A 17,938-nucleotide genomic window follows, 5' to 3' on the forward strand; every position below is an offset into this window, starting at 1 on the left:
TCTAACCTAATACAAAACTACATACAATAGGAATGATTATCAAATATTGTCCAGGAGAAATAAAGGGTAATGACCTAAGCAAGATGGAACTACAACCAACAAGAACAACATCAAACAAGAGGCACATACTAAAATCCAAAGATATCCAGAACATAGGTAAATGGCATGTTACAGATATTATTCCAAAAGCTGTCCTATCCTGAAGAATCTGAATCTAGTACTCAGTATGTTCTAGATAAGATATGAGAAGATTGTAACTGTAACTATCAGCCTTCAACCCCATCAAAGACCTGAGAAAACAGGAAAATGCACACAAGCAATTTCAAAAATCTTTCGAGAATAGACAGAGACAACTGGCAGCGTGGACAGTCACCGAAAGTTTCTCAGCACCGTTGGGACATCCAATTTGACTACAGGCCTAGAATATCTGACAGACCATTTCAGAAGCAGGAATTTTGAAAGACCATCTTACCCTGTCTTGGCAAAGTTCAGTAGTCACTTTTCCTTGTGTCTCACTCATCCAGAAAGGACAGTGTTCATACTGTCAGCAGTTGAGGCAAGGGCAGTTCTTTGCCCAGCAAGTCATTATGTGCTGTGGTATTGTATTCCCCCAAATATTATGCATGCTAATAAACTTATCTTGGGTCAGAGACAGAGCAGCCACAATATTAAACATAAAGGATAGGCAATGGTAGCACACGCCTTTAATCCTAGCATTCCAGAGGCAGAAATCCATGTGTTCAAGGATACAACTAAGCATGGTGATTCACGCCTTTAATCCCAGAAAGCGGAGTGGTGGTAGAAAGCAGAAAGGTATATAAGGCGTGAGGACCAGAAACTAGAAGCATTTGGCTGGTTAAGCATTTGGCTGGTTAAGCATTTGGCTGGTTAAGTTTTCAGGCTTTGGAGCAACACAGTTCAGCTGAGATTCATTCTGGATGAGGACTCAGAGGCTTCCAGTCTGAGGAAACAAAACCAGCTGAGGAAGTGGGAAGGTGAGATAGATGTGACTTGTTCTGCTTCTCTGATCTACCAGCATTGACCCCAATGACTGGCCTCAGGTTTGTTTTACTAATAAGAACTTTTAAGATTCCTGCTACAATGTGCCAAGAAGAAGACAAACTTCCAAATGAAGTGTCTAGAAGCCCAACATTCTCTTGGTATCAGATCGGTGCTTCCAGGAGCAACCATGTCTCACGTCAACAAAGTTCTAAGTTATCAAAAACATTTAAATGCCATATTTTCTAGGTCTATAAAGTGTTTGAAGATTAACTATCCATCTGACCTATGTATATGTAAATCTGAACAATCTAACTAACATAGATATAGATATGACAAGCATGGGTGACTATAAATCTGTAAGTCTTATCTACCTAAATAACCTAAGAACTAAGCCTTCACAGAAACAAGGTAATCAGTCTGTAAACAAATGTACAGTAAAAGGACAATGACCTCAAAATTGTGGCAATACACAAAATGTCTTAAACCGAGGTAGAAATGTAGAGTATAATATGCAATATGACAACAATCTCAAATATGTATCAATATACAAAATATCTTAAACAGAGGTAGAATATAATTTTACATTTGTATCAATATATAAGATATTACAAATAGGAGTAGAGATATATGTACAATGCGTCAAATATAGCTCTGTATTTGTATCAATATACAAATTATCTTAAATAGTAATATAAAAATAGTTTACATTTGTATCAATATAAAAGAATCTGTAACTATGCAAATTATCTAAGGCTGATATATTACTAAATTAGTTAATTAGTATATACAATAATCTACCTTAATATCCTATACCTATCTATTCCCCCTTTTCTTTTCCTAAGGAGAATACTGAGTCTAATTTTAATTGTTCCACTCCTAACCTTATAACCATTATTCATAACCCGGAGAAAATGAAACCTTTGGGAGGAGGCATCGTTTTCTTAAAATTGCTTCCTGCTGTTTAGTGGGTGATGGTCTCTCTGTGGGGTCCTGTAAGAAAGCTCAAATAGTTAGTTAGGTCTCAATCGGGCTAGCTGTAGATTCTGCAGCCAGTCTCAGAGCAATGGGTAAGGTTGTCTGAGATTTTGGCTGTAAGTGTAGTATGATGGAACTGTCCCGAAGAGTTTTCAGTCCAAAGTGGATCATTGAGTAATGTTCATGGGTACCATGGCATCATTCTGAATTGGGTAGAGTCATTGTTGTGGGGCCCCATCTTCCTTCTGGAGACTTTTCAGAGATTGCTATCGGAAAGGCTTGTTTTTTTATTGTAGAAAAACTTGAACATTATTAATATCAAAATGGAAAGTTTGGATTTATTCTGGATAGAGAAAGGATCTTCCGAAAGCAAGGACAAGCACAGAAAGAAATAGAATCTTGACAACAATGGTCCCTTTTTTTTTTTTTTGAATTGGTCTTCTTCTCTCCCACAGCAATTGGCTCTTGTGATATGAGGCAGAATCTTTTAATTTTTTCTTCTAGCAACATGCTTGGGTTTAGAGGAGAGAGGCCTGTACATGCATCCCAGGTCTGAAGGGTCCCCAGGGGCAGGTACTTCAAGGTCATAAGCAAGTGTAGCAGTTACCTGCTGCCTCACTAGGGGCAGTGCTTCAAGGTCAAAGCTGAAACAGCAACCCACTACAAAGAACAGTATTCAGTGAATCAGAAAGATGGGCCACCAGATGAACCCCCTTACTTCCTGGTCTTGTTTTTAAAAGCTAGTGTTATATGCTGAGACTGTCTTCAGACAGAATTAGCCTCAAAAACCACACCATTTAAAAAATGTAATATGATCACTCAGCTGGAAACCACAAATGCAAATTATGTAGAGGTAAAAAAACATAAAAAATTAGTGGTTTTCTCTGAGAAAGGTATTTTTTAATTACTGTCCCATCTATTTCATGCCTTTGTTTCAAAATAATGAAACTACATTGCTTTAATAATGGAAAAATGAATAATTTTTCAAATGAGACTGCTCCAACCAGAAGTCCAGCAAGATGCTTGATAAATTCGACTTTAACGTTTTATAGTTTATTCACACACACACACACACACACACACACACACACACACACACACTATCCTTCTGAAGATATTTTCATCTCCTCACTGATGTGCCTGGAACCTGATACTGCACTGGGGACTGGAGTCCTTTGTGTTACATTTTGTCTGTTATATGAGTCCTCATTAAAGCATATATTCATTCACATAAAAATACCATTAGGCATGTAAGTGGGTTTATTTATATATTTTCAGTTGCAACGTATGTTAAAAATCAGCCACCTGCTCATATGGTTAAAATTTCCCCAAAGCACAAACGACTCAATGAAAAGGCTTCCTTCTCTATCGATTTCTCCCCATCTAATTTCCTTCCCTGGAGGCAAATGCGGCTTTTATCTGCTCCTTTTCTCCAGTATATCTTGTACACATACAAATAAATATATTGATGAAGCCTAAAAGTTACTGTGTAAGAAGGATCTTGTCTTAGAGATACTGTGGTTTCTGAAATAGTTTAATCATAAAGACACACTGTGGAGAAGTAAACCTCTTTATTTTTAATGTTCTAAACAAGAGGGAGCAGGAGCACTTATTTTGATAAGTAATTAGGTATTAAGTTCTGCCGTGACATGCCATTTGTCCTGTTTAGTTGCTGTTGTGCATTGCCACACCTTACATCCTCTGGTTGAGATCAGTGTGCCAGTGTCACTTCTTTTTGTATTTATTTATTTTATTTTTACATCCCCGCCACAATTTCCCTTCCTTCCTCTCCTCCCAGGCCCTCTCCCCTATCCTGCTCCCCCACACCCCCTATTTCTTTTCTGAAAAGGGCAGGCCTCCCATGGATATCAACCAGCCATGGTATATCAAGTTGCCAGCCTCATTTCTTAGCAGTCTGCCCACATCCACCTGACAGCATCCCTCCCTTGTCTTGTGAACTCTGTCACATCTCTAGGCTTTATTCCTTGGAGCCAAGGGCTCACACGACTTCCCAGTGTTTTCCATGGTAAAGAAAGGCAGTGCTGACTTTTTTTTTTTAATTACAGAGGGATGGCGAGGTTAACCAGGCACTGAAAACTGGGGTGTTGCGTCCCTGTTCCTGTATCTACAGCATCTAGCACTTGACAGCATTTAGCACTCCAAAATACTATAAATGATCTTATGTGTTTACCTGCCAGCCTCACAAGCAGGGACTCTGCTTTTGGAAAACCATCTCCTACAAGAGTCTTGGATATAAAGTTAGTTGGTCCATAGGAAATATTTGTTGGGCTGAGGACATAGCTTAGTTGGTAAAGTGCTTGCTACACAAACAGGAGCACCTAACTTTGATCCAAATTAAAACAAAACAAAACAAAAACACTGGGCACGGTGGTGTATGTAATTCCAGTGGGCTCTAGGGAGACAGTTGACTCTCTGGGGCTAACTGGCTACCTAGTCTGGCCTAACTGATGAGCTTCCAGCCAGTGAGAGACACTGCCTCAAAAGAAAAAAGGTGGACACACACACACACACACACACACACACACACACACACACACACACACATTACTTGTGTGGGTGACCTAACCATGTCCTATGTTCTGTGGGGGAACTGAGCAGCCTTTGGTCAGAAGTACAAAACTGCACATCCTCAGACAAATGTTCTCAGAATGTCCTTTCCCTGGGGAGGGAGGGGGGAATTTTAATATTCACACTTCCATCTTGTAACATTTACCAGAAGAATGTCTGGCAGATGTGAACTTGCAGTGCTGTTCGTTGCTGGAGAGGAGACCCAGGTGCTTTTGGGATGTGAATGGGTTGGGACCGGTTCTATCTAGTGGTGGGTCAGCCTGCCGGAGAACCCGCCTCCGAGTGATAGAATAGCTGATCTACACCATTCTAGCCACAGGCGGAGAGGGAAGGGCAGCTCTGAAGCAGCTTGACATCTGGGCTTCTTCATCTCTCAAGGAGGTGGGAGGACAGAGGGACACAAAGGACAAACAACTGTGTTGTGTCTGAGAAGAGGATGGTATGAACACACACACACACACACACACACACACACACACACACACACACACACCCCAGGCTCCATTTGACAGAGAAGTCTGACATAATTCTCTATTATGTGACCTAAGAACAGATAATCTTTAATCACAGCCATAGGTTTCAAGTGGCTTGGCAGCTTGTGTCAAGGATTTTTTTCCTTCTCCCCCAAACAGAGAGGCCTGTGTCCTGTGTTATTCTGATCTATGAGAGGATTCCTGTAGGAGGGAGAGGCTGGGAGATTTGCCTCAGGTTACCAAACAGCACCTGATGACAGACTCGTGGATATCATTCTGGAAGACTTGCAGGTGTCTCTATCACTGTATTGTTCCAATCTCACCAGGGGAAATCATTCTGGTAGCCCTAAGGGAGTTGTGATTTACACCCCTTCATTTTACTGCTAAGGGAATCAAACCTACGAAAGGCTGGATGTCTTGCCTTTTTTTGATTTTAACAGAGCTAGGATCCTGTCTTTAGCAGTCATAGTCCCTTCTCATATTTGATTTTAGGCACATGCTCTAAAAATGACAGTTGGAGATGGTCTAGAGACTAGCTGTTAAAACTGTACAGCAACTCATGACACATGTTTAACCAAAGAAAATTATTTTCCCCAGCTCTTGGCGTGCTGACAGTTTGCAAAGCCCATGCTCACCTTCCTCCTTGCCTCATAAAAAGGGGCTGCAGCTATTTTTAAGCCCAAGGTTTGTGGAAGGGAACGTAGATTATAAATCTAGGTTAGTTGAATTTATTCAGGAATTTGTCACACTAAATATGAACACACTAAATACGACTCTCTGGAGTCCAAGTAAAAAAGAAATGACAGATTGATTATCAAAATTTCTCTTCCTATCTCTCCTCCCCTCCTCTGGCCCCCACCCCTTTTCCCCTCCCCTCCTCTGGCCCTTTTTCTCTCCTCCCTTCCCCTGACCCCACCCCCTCAGGTTTATCCTTGACTAGTAGCAGAGCAAGAAGAAAAAACCCCAAGTTTCTTGCTCTCACTTAAGGCAGTGGCTAGCTTGACATGAGTAACAACTTCAGTGAATCTCTGTTGCAATATTGTTTGCCAGCAAAACAACTCTAAGTCAAAACAAGAAGCAGCACAAAGAAAACCACCATTCTATGTAACGAAATACTTGTCAAACTTGTACAAATGAGTGGCCTATTTAAAAAGAACTCCAAACGCAGGAACACTTCCATCAGCCATTCTGGAGGCAACAGGATACAGTGTCTCTACCACTGCTTTTCTGTTTAGGTCTCTTAGGAGATGTGTATGAATGCTACAGTTTTTTCATAACTTCAGGATAAATATTCAATATTTCCACCTTTCTTTTCTGATAAAATAACAAAAAGATTTCAAAAATATGTTTATAGATTCCACTGTATAGTGAACAAGTAGCAACAAGCGTCACTTTTTTTATTTTACGTAATGGAAGCAACTTAAATACAGATCTTTGGGACCTGGTCACAATCACACAAAGACTGAGAAAATTCTACGGTGATACTCCTATCTGCAGGTCAGCTCTGTGTCCTACATCCACTCCACGGTTAATAGCAAGCCGGCTAGTTGTGCAATGTTAGCACATATCACCCTGTCATGCTCTGTCCTGATGCCACACATTCATGAGCCCGGGACTAGCTTGCGTGGTCTGAAGCAGGAGGCTTCATCACCTGCCACCACTAGATGGTGCTTGTCATTGAAAGATTTTCTCTATGAGGACCATGGATGATGAGAAACTTGATTAATACACTAACTTGTGAATGGGAAGTTCAGAGGGCTATAAAGCCTAGAGAATTATTGGCCAAGAAGCAAACGAACCATTACCAGTTGAGAGTATACTAATTCCACCAATCTTTGTTTTTTCTTCTGGATATTCATCCCTGACGCTGCTCCTGGTATGTAGGTATTCTACTACTGAGCTGAAGCCCAGTTACCTGCCTCCCACCACCACTACCACACACACACTTTATTGTGTTGTTATTGAGGCAAGTCTTGTAATATGTCCTAGGCTAGCTTTGAACTCACTATGTAGCCCAGGCTGGCCTGAAACTTGTACTCCTCCTGCTTCCACTTTGGGATTACAGGTGTTTTCTCCCACATCCAGCTTTTCTGTTCATTCTATTCACCCTCAAACTTTGTTAACCATAAGACGAAAAGAACAAATTAATCTTTCTTTGGTTTATGAGAAGCAAAGGCGATAGCACATATTTTAGGACAGGTGTGTGTTCGTGTGCGTGTGCGTGTGCGTGTGCATGTGCGTGTGTGTGTGTGTGTCTGTGTGTGTAGGGGGGGTCCTCAGTATTTGTTGTCCTCACTCAGAATGGCAAAGGCAAAGGTGGACCACACACAGAGTTAGCAAAAAGTTAATCATGACCTTTCAGAGGAAAGCGCATGGATCTCAATTACTGGACGGTCATCAATAGGAGAGGAAATGGAACATGCTTTTTTAATTGCGGGATAGCAAACACCAAGGAGAGAGTGATAACAGAGCTGGTGGGCTGTCTGCCAAGGCCAATTCTTTTCTCATTAATTTAAGACACATACCAAATTCCACCCCACAGTGCTCATTCTCTCCTCGCCCCCCGCCCTGCTCGCCGGCTCGATACCCCCTTTCAGGGCAAAGTCTTGCCAATCTTGATATTAAAATGCCTCCCAGGGGTTACCTATCAATTTGCACGAAGGGCATTTCGACATATTTCGCAGCCAAGTACATGGAAAATGTGTTTCTTGGACTTTCCCTTTCTCAGACAGTCACCAAAGCTGACTATTCATGGCTGGTTCACGACTATAATGAGAAATTGCCAGCGATGTTGAAATACATAATCCACAGCGTGAAAAACTGCTGATCAGCAGTGGCAAATTCTTAATACAAAAGTGATTTCTTTTTGCTCATGAGCCTTAGGTTGCTGATTCTTGCTGTGTGTTTAGGAGTGACAGTTACTTTAAACATTAGTCTAGAGACAAAATAGAATTACTCAGGGGAGAGATGTAAAGGCCAGGTTTTGTTCCCCCGTCACTTCTGGATTGCCCCCATCGCTACAGTAGGTTATGTAGAAAGTGTGAACACGAAAGCAAGCCAGATACGACAACAGCCAAACACATGACATTAGTGTATTTTAATTTCAGACATTAGGCAACTTGGGGTGGTTCCCAGCCCTTGCTGAGTGTTGAGTAAGGGTTTTACACACACCAGCTTTCTCCAAACACAAACTCTGTATCTGCTTTTCCAACCCCGGGGGAGACACCGTGGATCTTCTCCAGTTCTAGACACTGAAGGAAAAAAAAATAGTGCCTCTGCCATTAAATCTATTTCACCTTCTACCCGCAACATCCCCTTCTCTGGCATCTTATGAGCTACGTTGGAGGGGGTGTTGGAAGCACGAGTCAGTATGTGAAATGACTTCTCCTGGACTCATGTGTTTGGGTGGCTATGGGAAGTCTGAGCAGTGACTTTCACATACTATATGCATGAGCAGGAAACATAGATATGTTTGTACCATATGCTGTGTGGTTTAAGCCCCTTAAATGGCTACTCTGTAGTAGTCTTCAGAACATTAGATGGTGTCTGTGCCGGCATCTATTCACACCTTAAAGGATTTCTTGACCGATCACAGTAGTGCGGGGCCATTGACATATTGTGATTTGCTTGGCTAAGTGTACCTCATTAATTAGCTTCAGCAGCATGGTAAATATGAAGGATCATTTTGCCAACTCAAGAACCCGCCTTGGATGGCTAAGAGTGTTTCCCTAACTCCAGACAGAAGCCACCAGAAAGGCAAGGTGGAGGAGGTCCACCGTGTCCCCAGACATCCTTTGCCAATAAAGATATATGGTGACTTAACACTGAGGGCTGGCAGCACTTTCTTTACAAACACGCCCCAAGTTTTGTAAAGTAGCATCCAGAATGATCTGGGCTGGGAAATGCATGCAACTTCAGGTTCTCCCCGGTGTGGGAACTGAGGCCAGCCAGATGAAACGTTGAACCTAGCAACCAGCTCTGTCTGGGCTGGAGAGGAGAGGCCGCGGGGTCGGCAGCCAGATACCCCCCCCCCCCCCGGCCCGAAACCCGCCCCCCCCCACGCTCCCGCCCCCAAGTCCAGCCCCAGGAGGGCGCGGCGTGCTGAGCCCCCAGCGGGGGCGGCGCGGCCCGAGGCCCCTCCCCGCCGCCGAAGCCCGGGCGACTGACGCCGAGCGGCGGCCGGGAGCCGAGGGGGCCGGGCGGGCGCGAGCGAGGGCAGGGCAGGGGGCCGGCCGAGGCCACTCGCCGCTTTAAATATGGATCGCGGGCTCGCGCTCGCCCTACCGCTTCGGCCGCCCAGCCCGTCCCCGAGCCCGGCGGCGGCTGCAGCGTCGGTTCTCGGCAGGCACACGGAGAGCCGGGCGCGCACGCCGGAGCTGCGGGAGGCAGAGTAGAGTGGAGCCGCCCCGCTGTCGCCGCTCCCTCCCCGAGGCCCGCAGCTCCGCTCCGCGTCGCCGCTCCTTCCCCCGGCGAGCCGACCCTCCCGCGGCTGCCCTCGCCCCCTTCGCTCGCCTCCCCGGGGCGCGCAGCCTGCGCGCAGCAGCCACCCACCCGGCGCCAAAGTTGCGACTGCTGCCCCGCGCGCGCTGCGACCGGCCGCGCCAACTTCCCAGCCCACGCCGCCCGGGTCCCCGCGGGTCCCCCCCGCCTCCAGCCCCGGCGGCGCGCGGGGCAGAGCTTAGGTGGCGGCGGCCGAGGTGGCGGCGAAAGCAGCAGCGGCGGCGGCAGCGGCGGCGGCGGCCGCTGCAGCCTCACACTCAGTCGCCAAGCTGGAGGAGCGACGGAAGCCCGACCCCAGGAGGTGAGTGGCCCGAGCGGCGGCGGGGTGGGTCGGCCACGTCCCCAAGGCTCGCCCGCGCGGTGGGCACCGGGTGGCGGGCGCGGGCCCCGGGGTTGGTCCCGCAGGGCGCTCGGACGGCCTCGGCGCGTCCAGGGAGGGACGCAGAGAGAGGAGAGAGAGAGAGAGGTCAGTGGCGGGCCGGGCATCCCCTGGGCTGGGCGCCCGCGAAGTGTAGACGCTGCTGCTACTGCGGAAAAAAGTACTTTTTATTCCGTCTTAGCGTTCAGATGACGAGTTTTGGGTGGTTGTTTTCCCCCTACTGCATAACCGCCTGCACGTAACCGGGCGTTGTTGCCACGACTGTGGGGCCAATGGACGCCCCGGCTAGGCTGGGGAGCAGTGACACTTGTGTTCCCCTGAGCCCGGGTGGTCATAGTGTAGCTGAGAACCTGCCTGAGGGGGGACACACCCCCAGATCTTTAAGCTGCGGAGGTTGGGGAGACAGTGCCATCGAGGCCGCCATCCCCACTCATCTGTCCGCTCCAGGACCGGGCACTCACATCTCTCCCTGGCACGCCGGAGGCGGGGGTGAGTCAGGCAGATTCTCTGCAAAAGGCACACACATTTATTTGCAAGGGGGTAGACAGAGGTTAAACTGGGATTTCTGTTGGCTGGCGACGGCGGAGCTCTCGCTCAGGTACTGGGCAGCGTGTGCGTCTTGGCAAGGACAGGTGATTCCTTTCCTAAGTGCATTTCACTCAGCCTTTGCCAGTCTGTTAATAACAGCCACTGAGCGACAGCGGGTAACTGCAGCAAGCGCGGTAAAGAGGAAAGTTCTCCGAGAACAAAAGCCGGGAATGGGGGGGCGGGGGTGGACCTCAACTTGGGAAACGCCAGGGAAGCCTTTCTGCCCCGGCTCTAGCCCGGTAGAGCATTTGAGGGTTCCCTGTAAATGTGTAGTTTTGCCCTTCCTCTCTCTCCGGGAGGCCCCACCTTCTTCTCAGCATGATTGCCTGCAGCAAGTTCTTCCAGTCTGAAGCTGAAGAGCTGAAAGCACTTTTCTCTCCTGCTTTCCACTCGCTTCTCTCTCCCCTTGCACTTCAGTGCCAGACCAACTCGCTCCTAGTGAGAACTCCCTGACACTGGGCTACACTAACGTAGTCTCAAATCCTGGAAAGGCTCTTTCTTGAGGCGACCCAGGGCACCAAGCTTCCCCTTTCTTTATCTGAGACTTAGGGTTGCAGTATTATCTAAATTGAAGTGAATATTGCTCACTGGGGCTCATTTTCATTGTGATCTGAATAGATTCTCTCTGGAAGCCAGTCTAGTACTGGACTCTTAAAAACCTGTTTCGAAGAACTCTAGTCCGTGTAGGTCACATTAGCATTAAGTACTTTCCGGTCACTGCTGTACTTGGACTGAAGTTGTTTCTACTTCATTCAAAGGAAGTGTGCCTAGTTTCTAAAGCTTTTCATAACTGAGAACAAACTTTTACTTTCATTTTAAAGTTGGATCTAAATAGGATTCTGATCTCCTATGTTGTAAAATAGAATGGTTTTGCCTTCATCTCCGAGTTTAGGCAAGATAGCACAAAACTCCCATACACAGGTAGGGCAGGAAACTTAACCACTGTGGTTCTTGGGGCATAGGGCGTTTATACAGATGGGGTGAGAGATAGAAAATGGGATATTTTGGTAGTGTCAGGTATATTTGAGAAAGCAGAAACCTTCAACCCTTTGTATTACTTTTACAGCATGAAAATTTCAATATCTTTTTTTTTTTTGTTTGGGGGCGATTTTTGAAGGCTTAAAAACACACGAGCCTTTCAGGTGGTCAGAAGTATACTCAATTGATTGATGTATTTCTTTTTGTTCACTTTGTCAACATAAAAAAGCTTGCAGTGTTTGCATGCAAGTGCTGTTATTTTAAGTGATTAGAAGACATTTGGATTTATAGAAATATTGTATAAAAGGACGACAGGCAATTGTAGTAGAGGAAAAACATGCTGGAAACCAGACAACCTTTGGGACATCTCCCAGCTCACCCTGGTGGTAATCTCATTTTCCACTGAGCTCTGGCAAGCACAGTTTGAAGATTCTGATCTCTTGTTCCGATAGCATGCATGATAGTCTGGCCATAGCTCACATCTTAAAGGAAAACACAGTACTTAAAGAAGGAAAGGAAACACACTTTAGCTGGTGAATCATTGTAGATAATCAGGTTTCCCTGCCTGCCTCTGAGGGCGCTGCAGTCCATGAGGACTCCTATTGTTAGGGGAGCCAGTCCCGGGAGGATTCACTGCCACTGAAGTGTGGCAAGGGCTCTCCATCAGCTTGTTCTTTGGCATTCATTTTGGACAGTAGGAATAAAGTCTACGCCTGGATTTGATGCATAATCAGGTCTGGATTGGAAAGAAGAAGTGGAGAACAGGAAAATCTAATGATGATTAAAGTTTCCAAGAATTTTTTTTTTTTAAATTGCAAAATGGAAGGAATCGGGGTACATGACTGGTTAGCCAGGGGAAGCTGGAAGCAGAACATCTATCTTACCTGATGTTGTTTTTCAGGACAGCTTAAGATCCATGAAATTTGTTTTTAATAGAGTCCTTTAGCAAAATGAACAGTTAAAGGATATCCAGGACTCAAATAAGACTTTACTAAACTAGATATTACTACTTTTGGATATAGGAATTTTAGGGGGTAAATACTGTTACTTTGATATAAGGTCAGGGGTAAGTTGTATACAGATGATTTTTGCCTAACTTTCAATATTTACACACTCGGTACACTTTTGTCATGAACACTTGGGTCCTAACTTGAAGGTATTTCATATACTCACCACTGCGTGTCTTTAGCTATTTTCCAGCCATAGATGTGGACAGTCTTTTACACAGCACTGTCTAATCTACTTGTTTATACACAAAAACATGCACATTCAGAGGTTGCTCATTTTATTTATTTATTTATTTATTAGTTTTTTGAGACAGGGTTTCTCTGTAGCTTTGTGCCTTTCCTAGAACTCGCTCTGTAGACCAGGCTGGCCTCGAACTCACAGAGATCCGCCTGGCTCTGCCTCCCGAGTGCTGGGATGAAAGGCGTGCGCCTCCACCGCCCAGCTTGCTACACTCACCACTACCATAATGACCCCGAGACAGTGACTTGGACCCCATTTCTCTGGTCCAGGAAGTGCAGTGACAATTAAGGCACCCCAAGGATGGTGAGAGGATGAATAATGATGCCTTTGTTTACCTGCTACAAAAGGAAGTGAGAAAATGTTTTTTCCAGTCTTCTACAGGATGCTCTCGGTGCTGTTTTCCTTAGTAATGATGTCTTTATTGCCTCTGAATTAGGTGCTATATTAAAAAAAAGATGGCAGTAAAAATAGTCACAATAGGAATAGTAAAACCACCTTCAAACAGACATAAGAGTAAGTTATTGTGCTTATTTGGAAGACTAGAAAACTGAAACAGAGAACTTTACTTAAGAAAAAAAAAATCCTGGAAAGTTATTGGTGGAGGCTGGAATGCACATCCTATCTGCAGAATGCTGTTACATCTTCATCGAAGGACTATGGTGAAGGGGAATGAGTGTTATGTTAGTCCCACAGGAAGAGGGCAGAGCAGAGGAAAGTTCACTCCGTTTGATGTGATGTTCTCCATCGCCTCTGGGCAGTTCTCTACAGCAGCGGTGCCTGCTTGCTCCGACTCTGAGGTTCTAGATTCATCAATGCTAGAGGTGTTGTCCTGGTAGGTCTTCAGCTTGGTTGTGTCAGTCAGTTTTAGCTTTAGTCTTGGGAGCCAAGTTTATGTTCATGTAGAATCTACACAGAAGTAAGTTACATGAAGTTAAGACTTTGAAGGGCATAAGTATTCAACAACTGACATCTTGAGTTTTATTTTCTTCTTGCTTTGTTGAATTTGTATTACAAAGCATAAAAAAAGCTCTAGAAAGAGTTTCTGGGATACTTTTGAGGAGGTATTAAAATAAAACAGCCAGTAATGCAAAAAGAGAAAGAGCTACAATGTGTTGAAACCTGGCCCCCCCCTTTTTGAGTGACGTAGATAGGAAAGCATTCCCAAATGTCATTAATAGGAAGTGGGGCATTCTTTTTTGCTTTGGTAACTGTACTCCCTGATGAATAGCCTGCTCTATACTATCTTTAAATGAGTTAACTTGAGGGGTCTGGACTTCTCTATTACTTAATTCTAGCTTTGCTTTGGAGATCTAATGACTGATGGCATGTAATAATATGGCCATCTATTTGGCATGCTCTCTCGCCAGAAAAGCTCTGAGCAGCCAGAGAGAAGACATATATTTTAAAGAGGGCTCTGTCACTCAGGAGATCCCGTAGAGTCTGCGGATATGAAGCACATTTGAGTTATTGTCATACGACCTCTAATACCACAGCCAACGGTAAACAAGAAAGTAGAAGATTGAGATGGGCTGACCATGGCGGGTCATAGAAGATGCTGAGCCGAGTGAGTGGACAGCCTGTTAGAGATGGACTGACCATGGTAGGTCATAGAAGATGCTGAGCCGAGTGAGTGGACAGCCTGGTAGTAAAGGAAGAGGTGGACAGGAGTCCACAAGCAGAACCAAAGGATAGAACCCGGGACCTGATAATGTCATGTGTGGCACCCCTCCCTCACCACATCTTCTTTCCCCTTTCTTCTGCCTCATCTATTTAAGTTTTTACTGGGGTGCAATATGTAGTCAGAACATCAAAAATGCCATTAAAACATCAGCAGACAGCTCAATCATCTACTTGAGTGAATACATCTCTGTAGCCAGCGCCCACATTGGGGTACAAGCCAATGGCAGACTCATAAGTCTCCTGTTCCCACCGGGCTAAGCGACGGCTTCCCTCAACAGTAGCTGCTCACTTCTGAGGCTGTGGGTTACTTTGATGGGCTACGCAGCTTTCCATGAGCGAACCGCGTGATACGTGCCTGTGGGTCTGACCTGTTTTGTTAACTGCTATGTTTAGGAGAGTCATTCTTGATTGGTGTGTAGCAAGTTTGTTTATTCTTGTTGTTCTAAGGAGTTTTGCTTTTGGGGAGTGGCATGGCACATTTATCTGTTTCTTTCTCGATGGAAACTTGCCTGGTTTTCAATATTGTCTGCTTTGGATTGTGCTGAGAATATGGGTGTTCCTGAATACATCTTTTAGAAAATGTGGAGAACTCAGTGTGGGTTGAGTTCAGTTGTTAGGTTTTGTTTAGTAGATGGTGTCTTCCCTCAAAGTTGATACAGATTCATCCTCCTACTGGCATTGAATGAAAGTGTGCCATAAAAATCTTTATGAACAGTGGGCCTTATATGCTTTATACATTTTACCTGGTCTGTAGATATATGAGTACATTATATCATGGATTTAGTTTACATTGTTGAGAGTACTTTTTCAAATATTTATTGGGTATACTTTTGGTTTAGTTATTATTATTAGTTTTTTTTTTTTTTGCTCCTAAAATTTCTGTCTAATACATTATCCCTTGTGAGGAAGGTTTTAATACCTGGGAAACTCATTTATTTGTTTAGAAAGCACAGCTAATCGGGCAAACTCACTCATCTGCCAAGTACAGTCAGTATATAAAGAAATGAGGAACATTTGAACTTGACTGTCCCAAGTGGTAGCAATCTGTGAAAACCAGTCCTTAAAAAACAAAACAAAACAAAAAACCAGCCTGAAATCGAACTTTCAGCCAGTACTCAAAAGCATGTAGAATTTGCTTTGTGCTTGACAGAAACTGCACACAACAGTAACACATCTTGTAATGTCGCATTGCCCAGCGTTCGATAGATACCTGCATTCAGAAGGTGCAGGAGTTGCAGACTTGCATCTCTGCTCATGTTTGATTTGGGGAATTAAAAAATTGTCAGGTTTAATTTTTTTCCCCTTTACTGAAGTCACTATAAAACTCAATTCCCTGAGGAGTTTTCAGGCCCTAACAACATGCACTTTGTTAAGCCTTGTTCAGAACTTTACATATGTTAGTTATTATCATCATTGTGCTTTTGGTTCTTGACTTGAATTGTGCCAGCACTGAGAGCAGTTGCCGGCATATTAATAAATGTTTGGCCTAGTGAATGAACAACACATTTCATTATCTCTCTTAGGTTCTTACCCTGAGTAACTCAAACCGTGTTTCTAAGACTTTTACTTCCTGTGGCTAACACTGACTTTTGAACAGGGGTTATCAAACATTAGGTTGGAAATTGAGTCTAACAGCCAGCAGTTGGAGATCACCCAGTTCATTATATGGGTCATATTAAGTCTGTGTCCCATGTAACACACACCAAACCTAAAGCACCCTTGAAAAATGATTATCTTGTTCTGCACTCCATGGACGATTCCCCCAAAGCCTACACACTATATATTTTTAGCTTCTGTAATTAGAGTGCTAGGCAACAAATTTCCAGATCTAGAATGCCGTAGGGGCTCCTCCAGTGCTGAACTTTAGAAGCCATGTTGCTGACAGAATTGAATATTTAAGGACGAACGTTAGCTGAAAGCTGGAGCTTGTAAAGAACCTTTTCCACTCAGTGTGGATACAGTGTTTTTCACCTATGCAAATTGTAACACTGAAGTCAAGGAGCAGAGCACACTCCACCAGCCAGCATGGTGAACCAGCAGCTCTGACTCCCGCTTCTCAGCTAATGGATTGACTTCGAGACTTCTTCTTTTGCCAGAAAGGTGGCCTAGTGGCATGCTTTTTCTTTTAGTATAAATAGAATTAAAATTTGTGTGAGTGTTTCTTTTGGAGGATCATGTGGGGCTTTGAAGATCAGTGGTAGGTTTCACTTTGCAAATTAGGCTGGCAACACAAAGATGATGGTCTTATGTGGACATTTTTTTACTCAAAGGCTGTTAGTTTTTTCTTTCGTATTGGTGTTATTTATTTACTTGCTTTGTAGAGCTGTTGGCACTCCTGGTGGCTTTGTTTTCATCACTTAAGTGTAACTGTTTTGTGGTATTCCAAGTAACACATCCAGGATCACACACCAGGCTACATGTATAGGGATGCTTACATTTTAGGTGGCATACGTCATGTGTGCTTGACCCAGATGGGCTGACTAAATGGGAAATGGACTTTTCTGGTATTGTAGGCCAACTTGGTTTTCTGGTACAGGTATAAAGTGATGAAAAATAGAAATAAATACCAAGTGTGATCATGGCCTTGTTAAACTTCAGAGAGAAGTTCTTCAGAAACACTTAGGTTCTGTTGTGAGAGATTTCATTTTGAGAGGTTAAACTGGTGTGCTTAATACTGATCAATTTAAGCCGGGCGGTGGTGGCGCACGCCTTTAATCCCAGCACTCGGGAGGCAGAGCCAGGCGGATCTCTGTGAGTTCGAGGCCAGCCTGGGCTACCAAGTGAGTTCCAGGAAAGGCGCAAAGCTACACAGAGAAACCCTGTCTCGAAAAACCAAAAAAAAAAAAAAAAAAAAATACTGATCAATTTAGGAATATGTGGATTGTGCTACATTTTTGTTGGCAGCCAGGGTCCTCTCTCTGGTGCCTATTCAGCAATTGGGATTTTCAAAAGATTGATATTATGGATTTTTTTTTTTTTTTGGTTTTTCGAGACAGGGTTTCTCTGTGTAGCTTTGCGCCTTTCCTGGAACTCACTTGGTAGCCCAGGCTGGCCTCGAACTCACAGAGATCCGCCTGGCTCTGCCTCCCGAGTGCTGGGATTAAAGGATAGTGATGTGTGTATGTAGTTTCTAATTAGGATTTATCACTTTAAAATTATGTATAGAAGTGTGTTTCTGCATGTGCAGATAGATGCCCAATGAAGTCAGAAGAGGGTCACAGATTCCCCTGAAACTGGAGTTACAGACATTGGGAGCCACCATGTGGGTGATGGGAATTGAACCTGGGTCCTTTGAAGAGCAGTCAGTGCTCTTAGCTGCTGAGCCATCTCTCTAGCCCAAAGGATAATTGTTTAAAGAATCGGATTACAACAGCTCTTGTATCTAAACTGGTGTAAAAGAAAAGGGAATTCATCCTTTCTTTTCTAGTGTTCTCAGCAGGGAAATCTGTTATCTAGATGACTTGATGGGATAGTCCTGATGTCTTTAATACAAGCTTTACAGGACCTTGGGTGTTGATAGCCGCAC

The 17,938-nt window shown here is 44.3% G+C and overlaps 1 protein-coding gene across 2 annotated transcripts in view; it reads left to right on the forward strand.

Moving 5' to 3' along the window:
• Positions 1-9,731: 9,731 nt before the first annotated feature.
• The window catches only part of Slc4a4 (solute carrier family 4 member 4), a 337,951-nt gene continuing 329,744 nt past the window's right edge, over positions 9,732-17,938 (forward strand). For both annotated transcript variants that reach the window (XM_052735335.1, XM_052735337.1), the window contains exon 1: positions 9,732-9,840. The gene's annotated coding sequence lies outside the window, so the exon portion shown is untranslated. The remainder of the gene's footprint in view (positions 9,841-17,938) is intronic.

Source organism: Peromyscus californicus, unplaced genomic scaffold (genome assembly GCF_007827085.1).
Source record: "Peromyscus californicus insignis strain IS unplaced genomic scaffold, ASM782708v3 Scaffold_13__1_contigs__length_99412109, whole genome shotgun sequence".
In the NCBI taxonomy this organism is placed as follows: Eukaryota; Metazoa; Chordata; class Mammalia; order Rodentia; family Cricetidae; genus Peromyscus; species Peromyscus californicus.